Source organism: Hylobates moloch, unplaced genomic scaffold (assembly GCF_009828535.3).
Source record: "Hylobates moloch isolate HMO894 unplaced genomic scaffold, HMol_V3 SCAFFOLD_12, whole genome shotgun sequence".
NCBI classification, from domain to species: Eukaryota; Metazoa; Chordata; class Mammalia; order Primates; family Hylobatidae; genus Hylobates; species Hylobates moloch.
Genome location: NW_026652287.1, coordinates 69,059,684 through 69,069,692, shown reverse-complemented (window position 1 = coordinate 69,069,692; position 10,009 = coordinate 69,059,684). Strand labels below are relative to the sequence as shown.

The 10,009-nt window shown below is 38.8% G+C and overlaps 1 long non-coding RNA gene across 1 annotated transcript in view; it reads right to left on the bottom strand.

Annotated features, from left to right (window-relative positions):
* Positions 1-2,316: 2,316 nt before the first annotated feature.
* LOC131380738 (uncharacterized) overlaps positions 2,317-10,009 on the bottom strand; it is a 28,324-nt gene continuing 20,631 nt past the window's right edge. Inside the window, exon 4 of the long non-coding RNA XR_009208887.1 lies at positions 2,317-2,403. This is a non-coding gene — a long non-coding RNA (uncharacterized LOC131380738). The remainder of the gene's footprint in view (positions 2,404-10,009) is intronic.

Below are 10,009 nucleotides of genomic sequence, written 5' to 3'. Positions count from 1 at the left end.
TATAAATAATTTGAGTTTTATTTATTTCATCATTTTTTTCTATTTAATAATAAATCTTTTCAATGAGAAAATAATGTCAGCCCAAACCATAGTTGATGTTTTTGACCCAGTGCACTGAGCTTCTTAATTGTACACAGAAAGCTCCCATCCAGACCACAGGATTCCATCCTTTTACTTAATTCTAGTGGGTCACATGAAGCCCAAGTCCTATTAATAGTGACCATAATGAGGTTCTATAATTTTCAAAAAGGGTGGGTGTCCTAGACCATCTCCTTGAGTTTAAATCATATTATTACCTAATTATCTTTATTACTGGAAATCTGTAACTCCATTAAAATTGTAACTAACTCTTGTACTTCTTTGGGTCTCCTAAGATAGAAATGTTATTTTATTTAATTCTTCTTGCCTTGAGGATTGGTCTAATTAGTCACAAATAAAATCATGCTGATAACAAATAATAAAGAAAAGGACTGTGGAATTAAATACAATTTTATAGAAAAGCTTTGAGCCCAAAAAGAGAAAACACAATCGCAGATGAAGGAAATAACTAAAAAGTTAGTTAAGTGGGCATTATTTAAGACCTTTTTTGGAGACAGGGTCTTGCTCTGTCACCCAGGCTGGAGTGCAGAGGGCAATCTCGAATTCTCGACTTACTGCAACCTCCACCTCCTGTGCTCAAGCAATTCTCCTGCCTCAGCCTCCTGAGTAGCTGGGATTACAGATGCACGCTACCACACCTGGCTAATTTTTGTATTTTTAGTAGAGACGGGGTTTCACCATGTTGACCAGGCTGGTCTGGAACTTCTGACCTCAGGTGATCCACCTGCCTCAGCCTCCCAAAGTGCTAGAATTACAAGTGTGAGCCACCGCTCCCGGACTCTATTTAAGACCATTTAAACTAGGTGTACCATCTGGTGGGATTGTAAACAGAGAATAAAGGATAAAGAAAAAGAGAATTTAATTCCAGATGTGCCATTAATTACTAGGAACAGTTTTGTCAACACAGCTAAATATTTAGCCACATAAATTTATAGCTCTGTCACCTGAGCCTGAATAAATCCAAACAGGAAAGTCCTCTGGGTTGTTATTAGAAAATCCAGGTCACTATTTAGAATACCTAAACTCTACTATTTAGAGTTTTGCCACAGACAGATTTCATGAGAAAGTAAACATTTTGACCAGCCTGGCCAACATGGTGAAACCTCATCTCTACTAAAAGTGCAAAAATTAGCCGGGCGTGATGGTGGGTGCCTGTAGTCCCAGCTACTCGGGAGACTGAGGCAGGAGAATCCCTTGAACCCAGGGAGGCGGAGGTTGCAGTGAGCCAAGATTGCACCACTGCACTCCAGCCTGGGTGACAAGAGTGAGACTCCATCTCAAAAACAAAACAAAAACAAAAAAGTAAACATTTTATGCATTTAATGTATCCATTTTATTCATCTACTTATTTATGTATATTAGTTACTGCTCTTACCCCAAACAATCAGTGGTTGAACACAGCATAAGTTTAATGCACAATCATCTCATGCAATAGTCCAATGTAGGTTGGAGAGGGGTTAGACTCTCCTCCCCACTGTCATTCAAGGACCCAGACTTCTTATATTCAATGTCCTCTGTTGAATCTCTGAGTTCTGCCCAGCAAATGGGAGTAGGGAAATCACATGGCAAACTCTGGGAGAGGTTTTATGGGTCACCCTCCTGACTTCTACCTGCCTCCTTTTAGTCAGAACTCAACCACGTGGCCCCACCTGCCTGGAAGAATGTCTACTGGATCCAGGAGGAAAATAGAACAGCATGGTGAACACCTAGCCAGTCTGCCACATTATAGCATAGCTGTAGACTGATATTTAGGGTTTCATTCTGTAATTAAATCAAATAGATAAAGTTTATCATCAACATACAAATTGATGTGGTAAAAGAAAAGCGAGTATAATTTTATCACGCATGAAGGTCATGCCACAGCCAGATAAGTAATGACGTTCACGCTCCTGTATCACTTAACTTCTGATGCACCACATTTTCACAACTGCTTGCAAGTTGAGACTAACTACAACATTGAAATAGATACTGTGAAAGTGAACTTTTTTTTTTTTTAAAAGAAGACAGTTATGGTCAAATTTTCAAATACAAAATTTTTAGTAGATCACCATGATTACTTGATAAGAGTTCATCTTCATATAATGCTTCACTTTATGAAGTATGGGTTTATAAGAAGGGAAATAATTTACTATGCCTTATGTTTAGCATGAAGAATGGAGGAGGGAGACATGGAAGACGTGAAGGCTACTACCTGATATTTCTTGGTCTGAATCAGGCCTGGAAACGAGGAGAGGAAGGATATGGGAGGTTGGTAGAGATGCTCTGAGGAAGTGACAGAGCCATTGTGAGGTTTCTGGGTTTCTGCTACAAGACACAAGGAGGACAACAACATCATTAGTTGTGATGGGGAGCTCTGGAGAACTGGGTAGAAAAAACAAGGTTTAGTTTTTTAAAACAAGATTTTGAGATTTCACAACATAGAGAAGTGATGAAAAGCATGTGTTTGTTTGTGGCCAGTAAGACCTAGTTTTGAGTCTCTGATGCACCACTTGCTAGCTCTGAGACCTTGGACATATTAACCTCTATAACTATCTGTAAAATGTGGACAAGACCTATCTCAAAGAGATGTCATAATAATTAAAATACCTATTTTTCTCACTAAAATTTAAGGTTTGTGAGGCTGGAAACCTCTTTCTTACTCATTGTTATATTCCTGCCACATGCTAAGCTCCCGGTATCGGATAGTTTTATGATTTTAATAACAGTTTACTATTATCATTATCCATGTAAATATGTCTAGCAGGTAGCCAATAATTAAAGTTTATAATTCAGGAGCAGGGCTCCCCTGAGACACACAAAAGAGGGGCCCTTGCCTTGGGCCTGGGTTTCAGAGCAGAGCAATTTATGAGGTGGTCTAGGGACCAGTCAGTCCACAGATGGCTTGTTACTAGGTCACATGAAATAAGCACAGAAATTGAGAGTAAGCATTTAGAAACCTTTGTACCAATCTGACATTGGTTCATTGTCTCATTAAATAGGGTATAGACCAGCTATGGTATGGTCTATACTGAATCACACATGATGTAGATTCCATACTGTTATGGACAATACAACTGCTTTTCAACATGTGATATATTCAGGTTAGTCACCTATAACCTAAAAGTTAGTAAAATATAAATAGATGAGATCATTTCTTTTTAAGTTTTTTAAAACTTATTTTTAAATTTACAAATAAAATATATTTAGTTGAAAGCATTTATTTTTATAACTTATGATTTATATCATTTTCATATTAATCAAGCTAGTCTTTAAAATATATATATATATATATATATATTTGGCCGGGCATGATGGCTCATGCCTATAATCCCAGCACTTTGGGAGGCCGAGGCAGGCAGATCACTTGAGGTCAGGAGCTCGAGACCAATTCCACCAACATGGCGAAAGCTTGTCTCTACTAAAAACACAAAAATTAGCTGGGTGTGGTGGCACATGCCTGTAGCCCCAGCTACTCGGGAGGATAAGGCAGGAGAATCGCTTGAACCCAGGAGGTAGAGGCTGCAGTGAACCGAGATCACGCCACTGCACTCCAGCCTGGGCGACGGAGTGAGATTCCATCTCAAAAAAACAAACAAACAAAAAAAGTACATATATTTTAACCTAATAGCTAAAGTAAGAATATAAACTTTATAAAATTTATTTTTAACCTTAATTGGCTAATTGGGAAACAAGTTTTACAAGATTTCTTTTTCAAGAATCAACACACATTGCAAATGTAGTTGTAGTAAACCAAATGACAATGGAAGTTGATTCTGAAGAAATAGAGACCAAAAAAGTTCATACTCATTTTATTTGGATGTATAATTCTCATGTGTTGAGTTCACTTTGTAGTCATCATTGATGATAAAATGCTAAAACTATAGTGTATTATTCATAGCACTGTACTGACTAATGAAGCAATGAAACCATTAAAATTTAAGTGGCATTTGCATACCATATGTAAAAAATAAGAGCAAAATCAAAAGAATTCTTTGAAAGAAGGAGTATTGAATTTAAAACCTGACAGAAGCAGATGTTAAGTATTTCACATGAAAGAAACTTTGCAGGCTTCTTATAAAGTAGTATTTGGGATTGCTAAGATCAAACATATATACAATTGCCAAGACATGAATGCAAGACTGCATCAAAGATATTGGCTTAAAAATGTTGGGTGATACTGTGCAAGAGAAGTAGCTCAAATGCCATTTTCTAGTGAAACTATAGCTCAACATATTTGGGAATTGGCTAGTGATATGGAAAGTTAACTCACAGGGAAAAAATGAAATTAGCAGAGTATTTCTCATTGCAACTAGATGAATGCACAGATCTAGTTATGGCCATTCGGTTATTATATGTATGATTTCAATGTGATTGCTATTGGAAGAAATAGTTCTTTTATTTTTTTAAGCCTCATAGCCAATAAATACAACTGTGAATTGTATAAAACTATAAAGGATTCCATTGTTCATAAATGTGTCTGGAGTTTAGGATTTTGTGTAGGATTATATTCTGATGGCACAGCTGCCATGACTGCAAAACATTCTGGATTAGTTACCCAGTTTAAGGAACTTGTGCCAGAATGTAAATCAACATTCTGCTTCGTTCATCAAGAAAGAAGTCAGCTGAACATAGGCTGGTCTCAATTCATGAGCCTGAAATGCCTTTCATAGAAAGATAATTTAAATTTCATTATAATTTTAGAAGATAAGCTGTTGGAACTGGCTACTGATGAAGGATTGAAGATGAATTTTCCTCCATTTTGTATAAAAATCAAAAATGAATGACCTGAGCTTGCTGAAATTACTCTGAAATATCTTATTCCATCCATCCATCAAAATACCCCTGTGAGACCGGTTTTGTTACAAAGCATGAAAACAATTTAGATGTATGTTATTACCTATAAGTGGTATTTTATCAACTCAACCAAGATTGAACAGGTAATAGGCAAACTCATTTGTCACATTAAAACTCTTAAATATTGACATGAATGGTGCTGTGTGCTATAGACATCTAATACTTGGGAATCCTATTTTATTCATAAAGTTTTGTTTAGTTATGGCCATGGAGCAATCAAAGTTATGAAGAGGGTAGTGATTGCACATGTTAATTATCTGTACACATAGAGCAACAATGTTGATTTTGTGATTTTTTCTCTTTTATGTTTTTATTATATTTATGGAAATGTTATTTTATGCCTAACAATAAGAAACATGGATTTGTATTTTGTACATCTTTGTTTTTATTTCACTTTTTTAGCAATTCTTTTTTCTTTTTTTGAGAGGGAGTCTTGCTCTGTTGCCCAGGCTGGGCTCACTGTAGCTTTGACCCCCCAGACTCAGTCATCCTCTCATCTCAGCCTCCAGAATCGCTGGGACCACAGGTACGTACCACCATGCTGCCTAATTTTTGAAAAATTTTTTTGTAGAGACGAGATCTTCCTATGTTGCCCAGGCTGGTCTCAAACTCCTGGGCTCAAGCAATCCTCCTGCCTCAGCCTCCCAAAGTTTTGGGAATACAAGTGTGAGTCACTGTGCCTGGCTACTATTCATTTTGTTGCAGTACAAAAAGTGTTGATCTGTAACAGATAGGAAGTCAAAAAAAAGGGAGAAAGATCTTTCATGACAAATTGAAAAACGCTGCTTTAGAGGGTCAGTCTAGTGCAAGGGGTCTGTGGGGCCAACAGAGCATGCTTATCCAGAGCCCATGGTCAGTGTTCCTAAAGAATCCCAGCCCCAGAGGCCCGAGTCTTCCTGGGAGGCCCATGCAAGTTTCTTCCCTGGGAGTACATGCTGGGGGTGAATGGTACCACCAGTGTGCAAAGCCCAGAGCCTAGAGTGCTTGTGGGATGTGTGAGTAGAGCTGGGAAGTGCAGGCTGTGTGTGCACAAGGACTTTCACAGTGTGCAGGGAAAGGAGGGGGCAGTCCAGGGGCAAGAGCCAGCTTGTTCCATGCCACTGTGTTCCAGCATGAACTCCACAGAGTCCAAGAAGTCTAAATTTAATCCGTATTGTTAAGAAGATATATTTGTCAAGCAGGATAATAGCATGTACTTAACAGTTGATACTTTCACTTATAACGTTAAAAGTTTCAGACATTTAGAATGCAAGCTCCATTTTGGTTTTTGTATGAGCCCCATAAATGTTAGGAAAGAACCAGTCCAGGAGTTACATCAAAACTACAGCCATAGGTCAGGGGTGGCAGCTCACACCTGTAATCCCAGCACTTTGGAAGGCCGAGGTGGGAGGACTGCTTGAGGCCAGGAGTTTGAGATCAGCCTGGGCAACATAGTGAGACCCCATCTCTACTAAAAATAAAAAAAATTAGCCAGACTTCATAGCATGTCCCTGTAGCCCCAGCTACTCAGGAGGCTGAAGTGGTAGGATCCCTTGAGCCCGGGAGTTCGAGGTTGCAATGAGCTATGATCACACCACTGCATTTCAGCCTGGGTTACCAAGGGAGACCTCATTTCAAAGATAAAAGCGAAGCAAAGCAAAACAAAACAAAACAAAAATAACTGAAGTCATAGATGGAGCAGTCAGCATGGAGGAGATATTTGAAGCTGAGGGAGAGGCAGTAGAGTGTAAAGAGGGCAAGTTCTACATTCAGACTGCCTGGTTCTAATCCCAGATTGGCCACCTACTAGCTCTAGTACTTAGGGCTACCTTCTGTACCTTGATTTTCTCATTTGTGAAATGGAGATATTAATAGCACCTCATGGGAATGTTTCAAATGTCCAGTGAGTTCATCCATGTGAAGCACTTAGAAAAGGGTGGCATAGAGTAAGCTCTCAATACCAAGCAAGTGGCTAAATAACCTGCAGAAGGAGCACAGAGCAAGAACAGAAGATGCTCAGGGAAGCCTTGGAAAGAAAGCCTAGAGGTGCATGGAGGGCAGACAGTGTCCCCAGCACCCAATGCAGTGCCGGGCAGGTGGCAAGTGCTCAGTAACTGTGGATGGATTTGTAAAAGATCCTGGAAAGGAGACTGAGAAGAAGCACTTAACACACCAAATGAAGCAGAAAGGTCAAATGATGGGAGCCCTTAGATTCCTAATCGGGAAATACCTTTAAAAGGACATTTCGATTCACAGAAAGTCAGATGGCAGTAGATTAAAGAATAAGTGGGTAGATACTTCTCTTTTTAGTTTAGCTTAGTAACTCTAGTGGAAGTTACTCTTTTTAAAGAGTTGACAATGAAGGGAATGAGAGGAATAAAATAGTAGCTGGAGGGGGATGCAAGGTTGAGAGAACTTCCTTTTATGTTAGAGGAAATATGTGCAGACATGTTGCTAAGAGAAAGAAACCAGCAGAGAGGAAGGGATGATTAATGGAGCAAGAATCTAGGAGAAGGACGGGAGGAAATGGAATCAAGAGAAAAAAGCATAGGAGTCAGTCTTATAAAAGAATGCCATGCCTGAGGTGAAAGGAAGCAGGATGATCAATAAGGATATAGAGAAGTATTGAGGCATAATAAGTTGAAGAAATTATTTCAGTTCAGGGTAACTTGCATTACTGGAAGAGCAAATACACATAGCTGACTAATAGGGAGCATATTCCTTTACCCATTGTGGTGAGACTCTAAAGAGGCTCACGCACTGTAGCCTCTGCCTAGCTTGTGTCCCTATTCCATGGAGCGGTAGTTGGCAAACTACAGCCTACGGGCCAGATTTAGCCTGCTGCCTGTTTGTGCACAGCCCCTGAGCTAGGAGTAGTTTTTGCTTTTTTTTTTTTAATTGTGATAAAATATCCATAACATAACATTTACCATTTTACCCACTTTTAAGTGTACAATTCAGTGGAATTAAGTAAATTCACAATATTATGTGACCATCACCACTATCCATTTCCAGAATGTCATCATCCCAGACAGAAACTCTGTATCTATTAAACACCAACTCTCCATTCCCCTCTCGTCCCAGCCCCCGGAAACATCTATTGTACTTTCTATCTCTATGAATCTGCCTATTCTAGGTACCTCATGTAAGTGGAATGATACAATATTTGTCCTTCTGTGTCTGCCTTGTTTCACTTAGCATAATGCTTTCAAGGTTCATCCATGTTGTAGCATTTATCAGGATTTCATTTCTTTTTATGGCTGAAAAATATTCTATTGAGTGTATATACTATACTTTATTCATCTGTTGAACGTTTGGGTTGTTTCCACAGTTTGGCTATTGTGAATAATGCTGCTGTGAACGTTGGGACATAAGTATCTAATTGAGTTCCTGCTTTAAATTCTTTGGGTTACATACTGTATTAGTCCATTCTCACACTGCTGTAAAGAACTACCTGAGACTGGGTAATTTATGAAGCAAAGAGGTTTAACTGGCTCACAGTTTCTCAGGCTGTTCAGGAAGCATGGTTCGGGAGGCCTCAGGAAACTTACAGTCATGGCGGAAGGGCAAAGGGGAAGCAAGCACCTTCTCCACATAGCAGAGCAGGAGAGAGAGAGAGCCAAGGGGAAAGTACTACACACTGTTAAACAACCAGAGAACACATTGACTATCATGAGAACAGCAAGAGGGAAGTCCGCCCTCATGATCCAATCACTTCCCACCAGGCCTCTCCTCCAACATGTGGGGATTACAATTCAACATGAGATCTGGGTGGAAACACAGAGCCAAACCATATCACATACCTAGGAGTGGAATTGTCAGATCATACAGTAATTCTTGAGAAACAGCTAAACTGCTTTCCACAGCAGTTGCATCATTTTACATTCCCACTAGCAAGACACAAGGGATTTGATTTCCCCACATCTTCATAGTACTTGTTATTTTCTGGGTTTTTAAAAATTAGGATGGCTGCTAATGAGTAGTCATGCTAACAGATATGAGGTGAGATCTCATTGTAGTTTTGATTTGCATTTCCCCATTGGCTAGAGAGGCTGAGCATCTTTTCTTGTGCTTATCGGTCATTTGTATGTTTTCTTTAGATAAATGTTTATTCAAGTCCTTTGCCCATTTTTAAAGCAGGTTGTTTTGTTATTGTCATTGTTGTTGAGTTTTAGGAGTTCTTTATACATTTTGTATATCAATCTCTTATCTGATACGTGATTTGCAAATTTTTTCCCATTCTGTGGGTTGCCTTTTCACTCTTTTGACTGTATATGTGAGAGTTTGAATTATCATAAAAACTCATATGTGAGTTTATGTGTGTTAGATGTGAGCTACCTAATACTCCTTCAATAAAACTCTTCCTGCCTCAACAGTTAGAGTGGCCTCTGTTGTCTGCAATCAAGAACTCTGATTGATACATTCAGTGAAGACAATTATACTCGGCAATATTTCCTTAAAAGGTAGTGTTTTATGAGAAACCCTTAATTTCGATTGGGACTTTTGTACCAATGTTTATTGCTCCTAACCTTCCAATGTTTGTAAAACTTGTTTAATAGAATTTATATGTCACAAAGGGGGTACAATGAAGATTATAAAGCTAATAGATGAAATTTAGACACAAAAAAGTAGAACTCTGAATGAGAAACCATAACTGAAATAGCACATTTAATTGTAGGAGTTTAACTCCACATACACTCGATTTTGCTGCAACTGGACAAGAAAGAGATACATTTCTGAGAAAAAAGCAAAGAAAATCAAGTCCCAGGAGTCTAAGTTTTTAGAGCAGAAATCCTAAGAGTATCTCAAAAGAAGCGAGATTGTTGATCATGGAAGTGATTGATTATCATGAGGTTAACACACCTTGGAGGAGATGGAGATAAGCAGGTAGAGAAGGAGGTAAATGCTCCAGGCCCAAGGTAACAATTCAGGATTCTAATCTCAGTTATTTCACTTACATGCTGAGTAAGTTTCATTCAGAGCTGCTCCTATTAATTCCAGCCAATGATTATACTCTTAAAAAAACAAGGTGCGCAAATTAGAATGCTTGCTTTCTTGTTATTTATGCATGTTCTCTATCTCTCCCACACAGCCATGT